Source organism: Melanerpes formicivorus, unplaced genomic scaffold (assembly GCF_026170545.1).
Source record: "Melanerpes formicivorus ecotype bairdi unplaced genomic scaffold, bMelFor1.0.p_v2 SCAF_21, whole genome shotgun sequence".
Classification (NCBI taxonomy): Eukaryota; Metazoa; Chordata; class Aves; order Piciformes; family Picidae; genus Melanerpes; species Melanerpes formicivorus.
Genome location: NW_027142373.1, coordinates 14,720,023 through 14,737,247, shown reverse-complemented (window position 1 = coordinate 14,737,247; position 17,225 = coordinate 14,720,023).

Genomic DNA, 17,225 nt, shown 5'->3' with positions numbered 1-17,225 from the left:
GCAATGTCCAAGGCCACAGGCAGTCACCCCTCATGGGTTTGGCCTTCCTGAAGGCTTCCCCCAGACATGCTTAGGGCAGCCAGGATGAAGCAGAGACTGTGTGAGCTGGAAGGGAGCTAAGGCTCACCCAGTGCAACCCTCTGCTGGCAGCACCAAGCAGGCCCTGGCACTGCCAGGCTCCATCCCTGAGCCCAGCAGGTGCTGGAAAGCTGCTCCCAAGGGATGCAGGGGGCTGGGCCCAACCCAGCTCCTCTGCTCCAGCAAATGGATGCTGGCTCCATCTCCATTGACATCCAAGATCTGCTGGGGCTTGTGGGTGATGTGAACCCCACTGCCTGATTCCTGCAGCCCAGAGCCAGCTGCTCTGCAGGGACAGCTGCCCATGGAGCCCCTGCCAGCCCCATCCTAGCTCCCAGGGGAGCAGAGGCTGGGCATGGCAGGGGAGGGGCTTCAGGACTCAGGTCTTGAGCCAACACAGCTCTGTTTGTCCTCCCCCAGAGCAGAGCCCCCTCAGCCCAGCAGGACCCAGCCCTCTGAGGGCTGACACAAGGCAGCAGCAAGCTGGCTGCTCCAAGCAGCTCCTCTAGGGCCTGCAGGAGCTTTTGGCTGCGTTGCTCCACGGCCTGCTCAGGGGATGTTTAGTGCCATCAGCCACCTCCTCTGCTGCAGAGAGCCCCCACAGCACGGGGACAGCTGGGACGACAGAGGCACGGCATGGTGAGTGTGCTCCCAGCGCTCGCTCCCTCCCCGGGGCATTCCCTTGCCAGACAGGAGAGAGGAAATGGCCTCAGGTTGCACCAGGGCAGGTTCCCCTTGCACAGGAGGAACAATTTCATCCCCCAAAGGGTTGTCACAGCCTTGCCCAGGCTGCCCAGGGCAGTGGTGGAGTCCCCATGCCTGGAGGGGTTTCAAAGCTGTGGAGATGTGGTGCTGGGGGACCTGAGGTTTAGTGGTGCCCTGGCCAAGGCACATCCCAAGCCATCATAGAATCATGGAATGGTCTGGCTTGGAAGGGACCTCCAAAGGTCATCCAGTCCAAACCCCTCTGCAGTCAGCAGGGACATCCTCAGCCAGGTCAGCTTGCCCTGGGCCCTCTCTCAGACTGCTGCCAAGCCCAAGCAGCTTGCCCAGAGCCAACCCTGCTGCACTGCAGACAGGAGGTTAGCAGGACACCACCAGGCTCCCTTTGGGGAGAGCCCTTCCCTCCCCACACTCTGCCTTGGACAAGGTGCAGCTTGTCATGCAGGTCAGTCTCAGCCCACAGTTTCTTCACCTCCAAGGGCTGGGAGCTTCTGCAGATGCTGGGTTTGGCTGAGATTGAAGCAGGAAGAGCAACCTGGAGACCACTGGAAAGCCCAGGGAGCCATGGGGCAGTGGGGGGGGTTTGGGGGGACTCTAACTGTGGAACAGCTTGTGGCTTTGGTGGAGCAGCATCTGGACCTTAGATGGCCAGCTTGGGGCCAGCTTGGGGGCAGCCTGGGGCCAGCTTGGGAACAGCCTGGGGATGTGTGTGCACATCTATGCTCAGCTGCCTTCTCCCCAATGCTCTGTAGCCCTGGAGATGTCATTCACCCAAACCCAGTGCTGGCGCTGGTGCTGGTGCTGGTGCTGGTGCTGGTGCTGGGCAGAGCAGAGCTCACTTGTGTTGTCCTGGGGCAGCTGGCAGGGTCTGAGCCCTCAGCAGAAGTGTGGCCAGCCCTGCTGCTCCATCCAGGCTGCTCTCTGCTTCTCCCCAACAGAAATCAGGGCAAGCCACAGCTCTGGAGTGCAGAACTGTTTGGTTTAGCAGAATCTGGGTCTCCCACAGACTCAAAGGGCAAATGCCCCTTGGGGAAGGGAAAGGACTGTGCAGAGATACAACAGTTGTGCTGCTCCACTCCTCCCTTTCCACAGAGCTTGGCACAAGCAGCACAAGCCCAGGGGCAAGTGTCACTTGCAGAGTGTCCTGACAAGGTTTGTGGCACAGGTGTAGCTTCAGCTGAATGGCATTGCCAGGAGAGAGTGAAAGGGACTTGTGAGCCCTGAGCCCCTGAAGGTGTCCAGCTGGGCTCCAGGCTGGCAGCTGCCTACAGCAGAGCATCCTGCCTGCAGTCCTTGGGCAGAGCTGCCCAACAAGATGTGATCCCCTCCCCAGGAGGGAAGCTTTGCTGCTTGTGCTGCAGCAGCTCTCCAAGAGCTGCTACCCTGGGCCAGGGCCTGGCTGTGAGGTCACCACATGGCTGTGAGGGGCCTGGGCCTGGCTGTGAGGTCACCACATGGCTGTGAGGGGCCAGGGCCTGGCTGTGAGGTCACCACATGGCTGTGAGGGGCCAGGGCCTGGCTGTGAGGTCACCACATGGCTGTGAGGGGCCTGGGCCTGGCTGTGAGGTCACCACATGGCTGTGAGGGGCCTGGGCCTGGCTGTGAGGTCACAAATGCCCTCTGTTGTCACAAAGCTTTGCTCCCTACAAACACAGCCCCTCAGCCCTTGGGCTCCACTGCAGCAGCAGCAGCAGCAGCAGCCACAGCGTGGAAGTTGCAGCGGCAGCCGCAGCAGAGTAGTGGTTGAGAGAGAGAGCCATGGCCCTCACTCATCACCTCTTCCTCTTCATCCTCCTCTTCACGGCCCTGCAAGTCAGGGCTGTGGCTGGAGCTCCATGGCGAGCCCCAGGAGCAGGTAAGCAGCAGGGCTGGTGCAGCCTTGCCTGGCCAGAGGCTCTTCCCCCCGAGAAGCTTGGGGCTGAAGGCTTTCCCTCCGGCGCTTCAGCAAGGGCTTGCTCTGGGTGCCTGAGGGCCCCAGGCCCCTCTGCAGCTTCAGCAATCTCCACCTTCCCTGCTCCACCTCGGCACCTCAGCCCCTTCCAGTGCCCACAGGCCAGCGAGGCCCAGGTGGATGCCACCATGCAATGAACCATTCCCCATCTGGGCTTGCTTCTAGGTGAGGATGGAGGAGCCCCTGCTTATCCAGCTCCACACCTGCAGCTTGCTCTCAAGCCCTCGGAGCACCGCGCAGGTACCTTCCCACTCTCCCTTTCCTTCAAAGGACAAACACTGACAGTGTGCCAAGAGCAGCTTCTGGTGCACTTGGCCTTCAGATCCTCTCTTGCTCACTCCTCCATCTCTTGGCCCATTCTTGACCTGCAGCCAAGAACAGGGCCAGATGGGGAGTGAGGAGGGCTCAGCCTTGTGCCCCATTTGCCTTCAGAAGCTCTCTCTGGCCCCTTGGAGCAGGAGCTGCTGCCAAGCCAGGGGGCTGCTTGGCCTTGAGCTCAGAGCTCAGGTTGCTGCCAGCACGCTGCCACTGCAGGCAGGCTGGAACTCTTTGCAGCCTGCTCCTGAGTGCAGGGCAGAGCTGAGTGCCGTGGGCTGCCCGGCTCTGAGTGGCACTCGCTGCCGCTGCCTCCTGCAGAGCTGTCTGCAGCTGTGTCTCAGAGGCTCTTCCCTGCTCTGCTTCTTTGCAGACCTGCCTGGAGGCCAAGGCACTCCAGCTTCCCGCCCCTGCTCCAAGACTAAGGCTCTGCCACATGGCACAGGTAGGGCCTGGCTCTTCCCTCCCTTTGAGAGCTGCCAGCTCCAAGCCCAAGGCTCACCTAGCTGGGTGCCTCAGCAGGCATGAGGACACAGACCTGCCCGCGGTGGCCTCCCTTGCCATCAGCCCCTGAAGGCTTCTGTGCCTCAGTTCTGCGCAGGCAGGTGCCCACAGCTGACAGAACCTTCTCTGGGTCTCTAGGTACAGATGTGCCTGCAGTGAGGACTGGCTCAATGCCGCCCTGGCAACGAGCCCTGCAGCACGCCTGGAATCGTCCACTGCAGCCCGGCTGGCATCGCAGCGGTGAGTCTCTGCTGCCCTCACAGCCCAAGCACTGCTTTTCTCTATTGCATTGCTGAGAAACTCAGCTAAACCTCTTCTGCTCAGGTCCTCCAAGAGCTATTTACCCATCTGACCGGGCACAGATGACCAGAAAGGCTTTTGAAGCTGTCAGGAAACTGCTGGAGCAGATGGAGAGAGAACAACAAGGTGGGTACCCTTCCCTCTGCTCTTGTTGTCAGCCTGCTCCATCTCTCTGAGCTGGATTGCCTCCTGGAGATGCCATCTCCCTGATGGGGAGGCTGCTGAGCTGTTGGGAACAGCCCCAGTGAGGAGGTCAGGAGCTCTGAGCCCTGGTTTCCTGTTGTTGCCTCCCTCCGTGTTCCCTGAGCCCCTTCCAGCGCCCGCAGGTCCCTGAGGCAGAGCTGGATCCCCACATGCAATGAAAGCTTTCCCATCTCTGCTTGTTTCTAGGGGAGGATGGAGGAGGCCTCGGCCACCCAGCTAAACACCCGGACCTCCGCATCCTCTTAGAGCCCCCGGAGTTTCGGCCCGAAGGGAGGACTCAGGCAGCTCCTCCCCCGCGGCGTGCACTGCAGCCTGGCAGGCGCCGCAAGGGTGAGTCTCTGCCGGCCTCACAGGCTGCCACTGGCCTTCCCCTCTGCATTCGGCTGAAACTCAGCTAAACCCCTTCTCTTTAGGTCCTCCACGGGCAAAGGACGTAGCTGAGGAGGGGAAGATTTCCCACAGGGCTTTTGAAGCTGTCAGGACAGAGCTGGATGAGCTGGAGAGAGAGCAGGGTGGGTATCCTTCCCTCTGCCTTAGCCCTCAGCCTCGGCAGCAGGAGGCTGCAGACACAGGGCTGAACACGCTGTGGCCTGCACAGGGGCAAGAAGGGACAGGGGTCCAGGGGTCGATCCAAGCTGCATGAGCTGAGCTGGAAAGCAATGCCCAGGCTGGAGAAAAGGCAGAAAGGGAGAGCAAGGCTCAAGTGCCTTTGGAGAAGGGGCAGCTTCCCCCTCAGCATGTGGGAGCTGGCCCAGGCAGAGGGAGGGGAGGGAAGGGAGGTTCTCCCTGCTGCAGACCTAACGTTTCATTTGCACCTCCAGATATGGCTGAGGAGAGAAGCACAACTGGGGATGCTGCCCAGGACACCCTGAGCCCTCCGTGTCCCCAGAGGGTGCTGGAGAGCTGCATGGTGGCCACAGCTGCCATTGTGGCTAGTGTGCCAGTGACCATTCTGCTGTGCTACCTGGCAATACGTTGTCACAAGAAGAGACAAAAGTGAGTTGGGTCTTTTGCCTCTGCCTGCTTCCTGCCCTGGCTGCTGGGAGCCAGCCAGCACCTCTGGTCCAGCTGCTGTGGAGCACGGACTGAGTGCTTGGGCAAAGAGCTCCACCAGCAGCTGAGGACTCAAAGGCTCTCCTCTCTGCACAGGGAAAGCAAAGCCAGGGCAGAAGCACGAGGGTGGCTGAACAGGCGCACCCAGATGGACAGCTGGCCCCAACCCCAGGCTGGCAGAACAGAGCCTTCGCCCTCCCGCAGCCCTGCAGCCCTGCAGCCCCAGGAGCAGCCTCGCACCCCCCCCAGACCAGGGAAGCCTCCTCGCCCCCCAGGCCCCTTTGCCGCACGAGCCACTCCACCTCCAGGACGTCCCCAGAGCCCCTTGGCCCCACGAGCCACTCCACCTCCAGGACGTCCCCAGAGCCCCTTGGCCCCACGAGCCACACCACCTCCAGGACGTCCCCAGAGCCCCTTGGCCCCACGAGCCACACCACCTCCAGCACGTCCCCAGAGCCCCTTGGCCCCACCAACCACACCACCTCCAGGACGTCCCCAGATTCCCTCTGCCACTCAAACTGAAACATCAACTCTAAAACCCAAACGACCTCCACCTCCACCACCCTTCCCCCGGCACAGGTCGCTCTCATCCGTCACTCCCTCCCCACCCCCTCCATCCACCGAATTCTCCTCACTGCCTACACCCCCACCAGCCCCTCCACTCCCCTCACTGATCACCCCCCCTCCACCCCCTCCACTACCCCCAAACTAACAGCCCCATCCACACACCCAACTCCTGTCACTGCTCACCCCCCTCCACACTTCCCCCAAACTAACAGCCACAGCCACCCCTTCTCCCCTCACTGCCTTCACCCCCTCCAACCCCCACCTTCCTTTACCACCTCCCCTCTCCCTCTCGCCCCACACTCACAGCCCCAGCCACCCCCTTTCTCACCCTCCCCTTGGACTGTTACCAATAAAGGAAAGATGGTTCCTGTGACAAGCTCTGCTGGGGTCCTTGGCAGTGTTTGCTCACTGCTTGCACTCCGTGATGAGCTGAGGTCTCCAAAGCTCCTCTAGCCCAACACACACACAGCATGGGGAAGAAATAGCCCCAAGGTGCCAAGCCCTGGGGCTCAGGGCTGACACCAGCCACCCTGATCCTTGCCAGGAAGGCCACGCAGTGAGGCACACACAGCCCACAAGGTTCCCGATCTGCATTGATGACGACTTTCTGATGCAGGTGCTTAAGGGAGCAACCTGTGTGGGGACACATGGGTGTGATGGGTGACCACTAGATGGATAAGGAACTGGCTTGATGGCTGCACCCAAAGAGTGGCTGTCCATGGGCCCATGTCCCAGTGAAGGCCAGGGACAAGCAGAGTCCCTCAGGGATCAGTCCTGAGACCTGTCTTGTTCAACATCTTTGTGGGTGCCATGGACAGTGGCATTGAGTGCACCCTCAGCAAGTTTGCTGATGACACCAAGCTGTGTGGTGCAGCAGACAGCTGGAGGGAAGGGATCCATCCAGAGGGACCTGGACAGGCTGGAGAGGTGGGCACAAGCCAACCTCATGAAGTTCAATAAGAGCAAGTGCAGGGTCCTGCAGCTGGGTCAAGGCAATCCCAGGCACAAATCCAGGCTGGGCAGTGCCTGGCTGGAAAGCAGCCCTGAGGAGAGAGACTTGGGGGTGCTGGGGGAGGAGAAGCTCAACAGGAGCTCTCAGTGTGCACTTGCAGCCCAGAAAGCCAATCAGATCCTGGGCTGCATCAGGAGAAGTGTGGCCAGCAGGTCGAGGGAGGTGATCCTCCCCCTCTACTCAGCCCTGGTGAGACCCCACCTGGAGTACTGCCTCCAGTTCTGGAGCCCCTATTCCAAGAGGGATGTGGAGGTGCTGGAAGGTGTCCAGAGAAGGGCCACAAGGATGATCAGAGGGCTGGAGCACCTCTCCTATGAGGACAGAGTGAAGGAGTTGGGGCTGTTCAGTCTGGAGAAGAGAAGGCTCCCAGGTGACCTCATTGTGGCCCTCCAGTATCAGAAGGAGGCTACAAGAAGGCTGGGGAGGGACTGCTCAGGATCTCAGGGAGTGATAGGACTAGGGGGAATGGAATGAAGCTGGAGGTGGGGAGATTCAGGCTGGAGGTGCGGAGGAAGTTCTTCCCCATGAGAGTGGTGAAACCCTGGAATGGGTTGTCCAGGGAGGTGGTTGAGGCCCCAGCCCTGGAGGTGTTTAAGCCCAGGCTGGATGAGGCTCTGGGCAGCCTGATGTAGTGTGGGGTGTCCCTGCCCATGGCAGGGGGGTGGAACTGGATGATCCTTGTGGTCCCTTCCAATCCTGACTGATACTGTGATACTATGATACTATGATAACCAGGAGAGCTGTGCTGCTGGGCCTTGCTTGAACTTAGAACAAAGAGGGTCTGGGTTTGGGAGGAAAAGCCTGGGGGCAGCCTTGGCTGCAGTGAGCAGCAGGTGCTGGAGATCAGGATCCCAGGAGGAGCAAGCAGGGCAAGAAGTAGGACTTCAGCACTGGTCTTTGGCAGGGCCTAACTCTGACCTCGTCAAAGAGCTGCTGGGAGGAAGGCCATGGGCCAGGATCTAGGCGGTAGGGCAGCCCAGGAGAGCTGGGGGATATTCAAACACCACTTCCTCCAAGCTCAAGGGCAATGCATTCCTCCAAGTCAACCATCAGGCTGAGGAGGCAGCAGGCCTGCACAGATGAGCAAGGAGCTGCTGCAAAAACTCAGAGGGGAGAAAGAAGTTCACAGTGTGTGGGACAAGGCACAGGGCACTTGGGAGGCTGATAGGAACACTGCCAGCCAAGGGAGGGAGGCGATGAGGAAGGCCAAGGCCCTCTGGCCATGAAATCTGGCAAAGGAAGTCAAAGAGAACAAGAAGGCCTTCTTCAAATGCAGCAGTGGTGAAAGAAGAGCAGGCAAAATGTGGGCCTGCAGCTGCATGAGGAGGGAGCCCTGGGCACAGAGGATGCAGAGAAGCCAGAGCTACTGAAGGGCTTCCTGGCTTCAGCCTTTGCTGCCCAGGCTGGGCCTCAGGAATCCCAGAGCCTGGGAGGGAGAGAAAGGCTCTGGAGAATGGAAGACTCTCCCTTGGTCGCTGAGGGCCAGAGATCACCTGGGAACTGAGCACTCACAAACCCATAGGCCCTGAGGGGATGCAGCCTGAGTGCTGAGGTGGGGCATGAAGCCATGCCAGAGTTGTGGTTCTGCCTGTTCAGGGATCTTGTGAGGTCATGCAGAGAGGAAAAGAGAGAAGCAAAAGTCCTGCTAGAACTGCCCCTGGCCACTGTGCTAAGAGTGCCGAGGGAGCTGGCACAGGAGCTTGCCAAGCCGCTCTCCATCCTCTCTCAGCAGTCCTGGTTAACAGGGGAAGTTCCACACCACTGCCACTGGCCAATGGGACCCTAATCCAAGAAGGCCCAGCAGGGTTTCTCACAGCATCCTAGAATGGCTTGGGTGGGAAGGGAGCCTGAGGATCACCCAGCACCAACCCCCCTGCCACGGGCAGGAACACCTCCCCCTAGCCCAGCTTGCTGCAAGCCTCCTCCAGCCTGGCCTTGAGCACTTCCAGGCTTGAGGCATCCACATCTTCTCTGGGCAGCCCATTCCAGAGCCTCAGCCCCCTCCTGCTGAAGAACTTCTTCCTGAGGTGCAAGCCAAACCCACCCTGCTGTGCTGGTTTCAAAGCATTGGCCCTTGAGAGATGGCCACAGGCCCTTGCAAAGAGCCCCTGGCCAGCTCTGCTCTGGCCCCTTTCAGCCAGGTCAGCTTTGGGTTGCTCCAGGCCTGGCAGCCTGACCTCAGTGCCGGGGAAGGCTCTGGAGCAGTGCATGCGGAGGGAGCTCACTCAGCATGGGCAGCACAGCCAGGGGCAGGCCCAGGCAGCCTGGCTTCATGCAAGGCAGGGCCTGCCCCACCACCCTGGCCTCCTGTCAGCAGGACAGCTACCTGCTGGGGAGGGGAAGGCTGGGCACGTGTCTGCCTGGCCATCACAAGGCCTTTGGCACTGTCCCCTGCAATGTCCAAGGCCACAGGCAGTCACCCCTCATGGGTTTGGCCTTCCTGAAGGCTTCCCCCAGACATGCTTAGGGCAGCCAGGATGAAGCAGAGACTGTGTGAGCTGGAAGGGAGCTAAGGCTCACCCAGTGCAACCCTCTGCTGGCAGCACCAAGCAGGCCCTGGCACTGCCAGGCTCCATCCCTGAGCCCAGCAGGTGCTGGAAAGCTGCTCCCAAGGGATGCAGGGGGCTGGGCCCAACCCAGCTCCTCTGCTCCAGCAAATGGATGCTGGCTCCACCTCCATTGACATCCAAGATCTGCTGGGGCTTGTGGGTGATGTGAACCCCACTGCCTGATTCCTGCAGCCCAGAGCCAGCTGCTCTGCAGGGACAGCTGCCCATGGAGCCCCTGCCAGCCCCATCCTAGCTCCCAGGGGAGCAGAGGCTGGGCATGGCAGGGGAGGGGCTTCAGGACTCAGGTCTTGAGCCAACACAGCTCTGTTTGTCCTCCCCCAGAGCAGAGCCCCCTCAGCCCAGCAGGACCCAGCCCTCTGAGGGCTGACACAAGGCAGCAGCAAGCTGGCTGCTCCAAGCAGCTCCTCTAGGGCCTGCAGGAGCTTTTGGCTGCGTTGCTCCACGGCCTGCTCAGGGGATGTTTAGTGCCATCAGCCACCTCCTCTGCTGCAGAGAGCCCCCACAGCACGGGGACAGCTGGGACGACAGAGGCACGGCATGGTGAGTGTGCTCCCAGCGCTCGCTCCCTCCCCGGGGCATTCCCTTGCCAGACAGGAGAGAGGAAATGGCCTCAGGTTGCACCAGGGCAGGTTCCCCTTGCACAGGAGGAACAATTTCATCCCCCAAAGGGTTGTCACAGCCTTGCCCAGGCTGCCCAGGGCAGTGGTGGAGTCCCCATGCCTGGAGGGGTTTCAAAGCTGTGGAGATGTGGTGCTGGGGGACCTGAGGTTTAGTGGTGCCCTGGCCAAGGCACATCCCAAGCCATCATAGAATCATGGAATGGTCTGGCTTGGAAGGGACCTCCAAAGGTCATCCAGTCCAAACCCCTCTGCAGTCAGCAGGGACATCCTCAGCCAGGTCAGCTTGCCCTGGGCCCTCTCTCAGACTGCTGCCAAGCCCAAGCAGCTTGCCCAGAGCCAACCCTGCTGCACTGCAGACAGGAGGTTAGCAGGACACCACCAGGCTCCCTTTGGGGAGAGCCCTTCCCTCCCCACACTCTGCCTTGGACAAGGTGCAGCTTGTCATGCAGGTCAGTCTCAGCCCACAGTTTCTTCACCTCCAAGGGCTGGGAGCTTCTGCAGATGCTGGGTTTGGCTGAGATTGAAGCAGGAAGAGCAACCTGGAGACCACTGGAAAGCCCAGGGAGCCATGGGGCAGTGGGGGGGGTTTGGGGGGACTCTAACTGTGGAACAGCTTGTGGCTTTGGTGGAGCAGCATCTGGACCTTAGATGGCCAGCTTGGGGCCAGCTTGGGGGCAGCCTGGGGACAGCTTGGGAACAGCCTGGGGATGTGTGTGCACATCTATGCTCAGCTGCCTTCTCCCCAATGCTCTGTAGCCCTGGAGATGTCATTCACCCAAACCCAGTGCTGGTGCTGGTGCTGGGCAGAGCCTAGCTCACTTGTGTTGTCCTGGGGCAGCTGGCAGGGTCTGAGCCCTCAGCAGAAGTGTGGCCAGCCCTGCTGCTCCATCCAGGCTGCTCTCTGCTTCTCCCCAACAGAAATCAGGGCAAGCCACAGCTCTGGAGTGCAGAACTGTTTGGTTTAGCAGAATCTGGGTCTCCCACAGACTCAAAGGGCAAATGCCCCTTGGGGAAGGGAAAGGACTGTGCAGAGATACAACAGTTGTGCTGCTCCACTCCTCCCTTTCCACAGAGCTTGGCACAAGCAGCACAAGCCCAGGGGCAAGTGTCACTTGCAGAGTGTCCTGACAAGGTTTGTGGCACAGGTGTAGCTTCAGCTGAATGGCATTGCCAGGAGAGAGTGAAAGGGACTTGTGAGCCCTGAGCCCCTGAAGGTGTCCAGCTGGGCTCCAGGCTGGCAGCTGCCTACAGCAGAGCATCCTGCCTGCAGTCCTTGGGCACAGCTGCCCAACAAGATGTGATCCCCTCCCCAGGAGGGAAGCTTTGCTGCTTGTGCTGCAGCAGCTCTCCAAGAGCTGCTACCCTGGGCCAGGGCCTGGCTGTGAGGTCACCACATGGCTGTGAGGGGCCTGGGCCTGGCTGTGAGGTCACAAATGCCCTCTGTTGTCACAAAGCTTTGCTCCCTACAAACACAGCCCCTCAGCCCTTGGGCTCCACTGCAGCAGCAGCAGCAGCAGCAGCCACAGCGTGGAAGTTGCAGCGGCAGCCGCAGCAGAGTAGTGGTTGAGAGAGAGAGCCATGGCCCTCACTCATCACCTCTTCCTCTTCATCCTCCTCTTCACGGCCCTGCAAGTCAGGGCTGTGGCTGGAGCTCCATGGCGAGCCCCAGGAGCAGGTAAGCAGCAGGGCTGGTGCAGCCTTGCCTGGCCAGAGGCTCTTCCCCCCGAGAAGCTTGGGGCTGAAGGCTTTCCCTCCGGCGCTTCAGCAAGGGCTTGCTCTGGGTGCCTGAGGGCCCCAGGCCCCTCTGCAGCTTCAGCAATCTCCACCTTCCCTGCTCCACCTCGGCACCTCAGCCCCTTCCAGTGCCCACAGGACACCATGCAATGAACCATTCCCCATCTGGGCTTGCTTCTAGGTGAGGATGGAGGAGCCCCTGCTTATCCAGCTCCACACCTGCAGCTTGCTCTCAAGCCCTCGGAGCACCGCGCAGGTACCTTCCCACTCTCCCTTTCCTTCAAAGGACAAACACTGACAGTGTGCCAAGAGCAGCTTCTGGTGCACTTGGCCTTCAGATCCTCTCTTGCTCACTCCTCCATCTCTTGGCCCATTCTTGACCTGCAGCCAAGAACAGGGCCAGATGGGGAGTGAGGAGGGCTCAGCCTTGTGCCCCATTTGCCTTCAGAAGCTCTCTCTGGCCCCTTGGAGCAGGAGCTGCTGCCAAGCCAGGGGGCTGCTTGGCCTTGAGCTCAGACCTCAGGTTGCTGCCAGCACGCTGCCACTGCAGGCAGGCTGGAACTCTTTGCAGCCTGCTCCTGAGTGCAGGGCAGAGCTGAGTGCCGTGGGCTGCCCGGCTCTGAGTGGCACTCGCTGCCGCTGCCTCCTGCAGAGCTGTCTGCAGCTGTGTCTCAGAGGCTCTTCCCTGCTCTGCTTCTTTGCAGACCTGCCTGGAGGCCAAGGCACTCCAGCTTCCCGCCCCTGCTCCAAGACTAAGGCTCTGCCACATGGCACAGGTAGGGCCTGGCTCTTCCCTCCCTTTGAGAGCTGCCAGCTCCAAGCCCAAGGCTCACCTAGCTGGGTGCCTCAGCAGGCATGAGGACACAGACCTGCCCGCGGTGGCCTCCCTTGCCATCAGCCCCTGAAGGCTTCTGTGCCTCAGTTCTGCCCAGGCAGGTGCCCACAGCTGACAGAACCTTCTCTGGGTCTTTAGGTACAGATGTGCCTGCAGTGAGGACTGGCTCAATGCTGCCCTGGCAACGAGCCCTGCAGCACGCCTGGAATCGTCCACTGCAGCCCGGCTGGCATCGCAGCGGTGAGTCTCTGCTGCCCTCACAGCCCAAGCACTGCTTTTCTCTATGGCATTGCTGAGAAACTCAGCTAAACTTCTTCTGCTCAGGTCCTCCAAGAGCTATTTACCCATCTGACCAGGCAGAGATTTCCAGAAAGGCTTTTGAAATTGTCATGGAACTGCTGGAGCAAAAGGAGAGAGGACAACAAGGTGGGTACCCTTCCCTCTGCTCTTGTTGTCAGCCTGCTCCATCTCTCTGAGCTGGATTGCCTCCTGGAGATGCCATCTCCCTGATGGGGAGGCTGCTGAGCTGTTGGGAACAGGCCCAGTGAGGAGGTCAGGAGCTCTGAGCCCTGGTTTCCTGTTGTTGCCTCCCTCCGTGTTCCCTGAGCCCCTTCCAGCGCCCGCAGGTCCCTGAGGCAGAGCTGGATCCCCACATGCAATGAAAGCTTTCCCATCTCTGCTTGTTTCTAGGGGAGGATGGAGGAGGCCTCGGCCACCCAGCTAAACACCCGGACCTCCGCATCCTCTTAGAGCCCCCGGAGTTTCGGCCCGAAGGGAGGACTCAGGCAGCTCCTCCCCCGCGGCGTGCACTGCAGCCTGGCAGGCGCCGCAAGGGTGAGTCTCTGCCGGCCTCACAGGCTGCCACTGGCCTTCCCCTCTGCATTCGGCTGAAACTCAGCTAAACCCCTTCTCTTTAGGTCCTCCCCGGGCAAAGGACGTAGCTGAGGAGGGGAAGATTTCCCACAGGGCTTTTGAAGCCCTCAGGAGAGAGCTGGATGAGCTGGAGAGAGAGCAGGGTGGGTATCCTTCCCTCTGCCTTAGCCCTCAGCCTCAGCAGCAGGAGGCTGCAGACACAGGGCTGAACACGCTGTGGCCTGCACAGGGGCAAGAAGGGACAGGGGTCCAGGGGTCGATCCAAGCTGCATGAGCTGAGCTGGAAAGCAATGCCCAGGCTGGAGAAAAGGCAGAAAGGGAGAGCAAGGCTCAAGTGCCTTTGGAGAAGGGGCAGCTTCCCCCTCAGCATGTGGGAGCTGGCCCAGGCAGAGGGAGGGGAGGGAAGGGAGGTTCTCCCTGCTGCAGACCTAACGTTTCGTTTGCACCTCCAGATATGGCTGAGGAGAGAAGCACAACTGGGGATGCTGCCCAGGACACCCAGAGCCCTCCGTGTCCCCAGAGGGTGCTGGAGAGCTGCATGGTGGCCACAGCTGCCATTGTGGCTAGTGTGCCAGTGACCATTCTGCTGTGCTACCTGGCAATACGTTGTCACAAGAAGAGACAAAAGTGAGTTGGGTCTTTTGCCTCTGCCTGCTTCCTGCCCTGGCTGCTGGGAGCCAGCCAGCACCTCTGGTCCAGCTGCTGTGGAGCAGGGACTGAGGGCTTGGGCAAAGAGCTCCACCAGCAGCTGAGGACTCAAAGGCTCTCCTCTCTGCACAGGGAAAGCAAAGCCAGGGCAGACGCACGAGAGTGGTACAACAGCCGCCACCATCCTGGCTGCCGGGGCCAGTACTAGGCCTCCTCGCAGCCCCTGCAGCCTCCACCAGCCTCCCAAAGCCTGTGCTCTGCATCCACACAGTCACAGGTGTAACATGGCACCCCACATTCCCAGACAGAACAATTCATACCCCCCTCATTGCCCATCACTTCCCACCACCATCTCCAAAATCAGCAGAGCCTCTACCACCACCCCCCCTCCTTTGTTTGCCCTCTTCCCCATCCCTTGTGTCCTGGAAGCATCTCGGGGAAGAAACAGGAACAACCAGAGACCTTGGGTTAGGTCATGCAGAGAGAAAAAGAGAAAGGCAAAAGTCAATCTAGCCACCGTGCTAAGAGGGATCCACCTGAGAGTGCTGAGGGAGCTGGCACAGGATATTGCCAAGCCACTCTCAATCATCTAAATACATCCTAGAATGGGTTGGGTTGGAAGGAACCTTGAAGATCATCTATTACCTACTCCCCTGTCGTTCGCCACCCATCGCGGGCAGCCAGCCCCTCCGCCCACACTGGGCATCTCCCCTGGCAGCAAAGCCTATTGCCTATTGCTGCCACAGCCCAAGGCTGGCAGCCACAGCAGGGCAGCCTGCCCCTCAGCACCGGCTCCGGGGCACTGAGAGAGGCTGCGGCGGCAGACAGGGAGGAGACTTCCAATGGGGACTGCGGCGGCCCCGCCGAGCTGGCGGAAGGTCGGTGAGCCGCGGCAAGCAGAGCTGGCGAGGAGCCGGGAGATGGCCCCGGCAGAGAGTCCCGGGCGACGGCAGGAGGAGGAGCAGCTCGGTGAGTTCTGCCCGGGGAACCAAGGCTGGGCCCGGGGCAAGGGCGAAAGTGAGCCGGAATGAGAGAGCCTGCAAGCACCGAGCGGCTTCAGCCGCCGCTGCAGGGCAGCGATCGCTCTCCCGCCGCCTTCTTGTTCAGCTAAGGGCAGCGGGCGGCGTCCTCCGGCGGTGCCGCAGCACAGCGGAGCTGGGGCTGTCGAGAAAGCCCGGGGACGGGCGGAGGGCGGCCGGGGCCGCGGGGCAGGGCCAGCCCCGAAGCCGGCATCTGCCTCGCTGCAGCTGCTCGGCGCTTCCCGTCCTCACCGTCCAGAGCCCGGCGTCGGGGTCATTCACCTGTGGCGGACAGATGCGCACTGGGACCCCGCAGCGGTCGCCTGGCCCGGGGCCACTCCCTGCGGGAGGGCACCGCACAGGAGCGCAGCGGGGCCGCCGGCGCTGCCAGCTCAGACGACACCGTCCTCACCTGCACGGCGGCCGCCAGCCCGAAGAACGCAGCCATGAGGAGGTTGCAGAGCCGCCACAGCCAGACCGACGTCCGCCCGCCCGACAGGGCCGCTCCGCCACTGCCGGAGCGCGGCCACCGGGGGCGGGACGGGGCCGGGCTCGGGGCCTGCTGCAGGCGGGGCGGGCAGCGGGAGCCACCCCTCGCCACCCGTTCTTTAGCTACTTCTGCCGCCTTTCCCGGGGATGCTGCCCTGCGCTCCGCTCTGCTGAGATGCCACTCGCAGTGCCTCACCCTGCTGGGACCCTGCTTCTGAACCTCGACGGCTCCGCGGGATTGAAAGACCTCCAGCAGCCGTGACACAGAGAATTCTCGGGGGGGAATTTTCATCCGCGGAGCAGGGAGCTCGGCGCAAGACCCCCGGAGACGTAAAGGCTCCATGGCGAGCCCCAGGAGCAGGTAAGCAGAAGGGCTGGAGGAGGGCAGATATTTATTAAACGAATACAATCAGAAGCAGTTTACAACAGGAACCAGGGACTCTGTTACATCAATCTGCTAGATGTCTGAAGTCTGACCCTCTCAGGTCATAACAACCACTCCTAATCAAATATCTGCCCTCCTCCAACAGCACTGCTGCACTGAGTTCCCATAGTTCACAAACCATCCAGGCCAACACTGTCTCCTTCTTAGCAGTCCAGCAGTGCTTGGAGCTCAGCTCTCCAAGATTTAACCCTTCAAGCCACAAGGGCTAATGAACTGTTAATGAGCTGCTAATGAAGCCATTTGTGGGGCTGCTCCCAAGTGACACAACTTTCCACACAGCCGAACTTGGCCACTTGGTTTTCTGCCACAAGACTGCCAGCGGCAGATGTGAGGCTCCCAGCACAACTCTGCCATCGCACCACTGCTGTGCCCAGCCCCAGCGTGTGTGTTTCAGTGTCACCAGTGCTGGAGGAGGACGCTGGGTGAGACACACAGGCTGGGTGCCAGACAGAGCACACAGCACCTTGACTCTAGGTCCTGCCACATCAGGGCTGAGGGGGACTCTTCGGGCTCTTGGTGACGGTCACAGATTTGAGACTAATTAAGTGCCTCGGGCACAGCAGGTTTGACCTTGCTTGTAACCCAGACCTGAGAGCTTCTGACAGCTGCCCTCTCGTCTGGATTATTTGGCTCCCACCACGGCTCTGCCAAGGGGAAATTGGTGTGTACCTGTCCCGTAAGTGAAGCAGCTGCCGCCTGCCCGAGTGCTCGAGACTGCCAAGGGGTCTCCAATACACAACCTTTAGGCCTCTTTTAACCCTTCAGGCTCTGCCGCCCCCCTGGCTGGCACTCACATGCCATCGAGCCTTCTCCCCATACCTTGGGCAGCATTCCGGGCGGCTGCCTTCTAGCGAGCGTGAGAAACGAGCTCACTGCTAAATTCTAAACACAACCAGTTTATCATCAAACAAAGGCAAAACAGCGCTGGGCCTGTAGCAGCTCTGCTAGAGGTGCACCATAACAACACTTACATAGATGTCAAACATATATATTCATACATATTCATACCTTTCCCCAGGACGTTCCCACCCCTCTCCATCAGGGCTGGGACAAAACCTGCACTTTTGACCTGGCCAGTCTTCAGACATGTTGGCTCCTCACCTTTCTCTCCCAAACCCCCACACAATAAAGACCACGCCCAACCAATCCGCCCAAAGATCGAACCTCAGTCCCCAGCAATTCCCCTTGCGAGAGCCAACTATTGAAAGCAATTTCTCACAACCCCTCCCCTTCTTTCTACTACATTTGGCTTGAGCCATAATAACCTAAGAAATCCCCCCAAGAG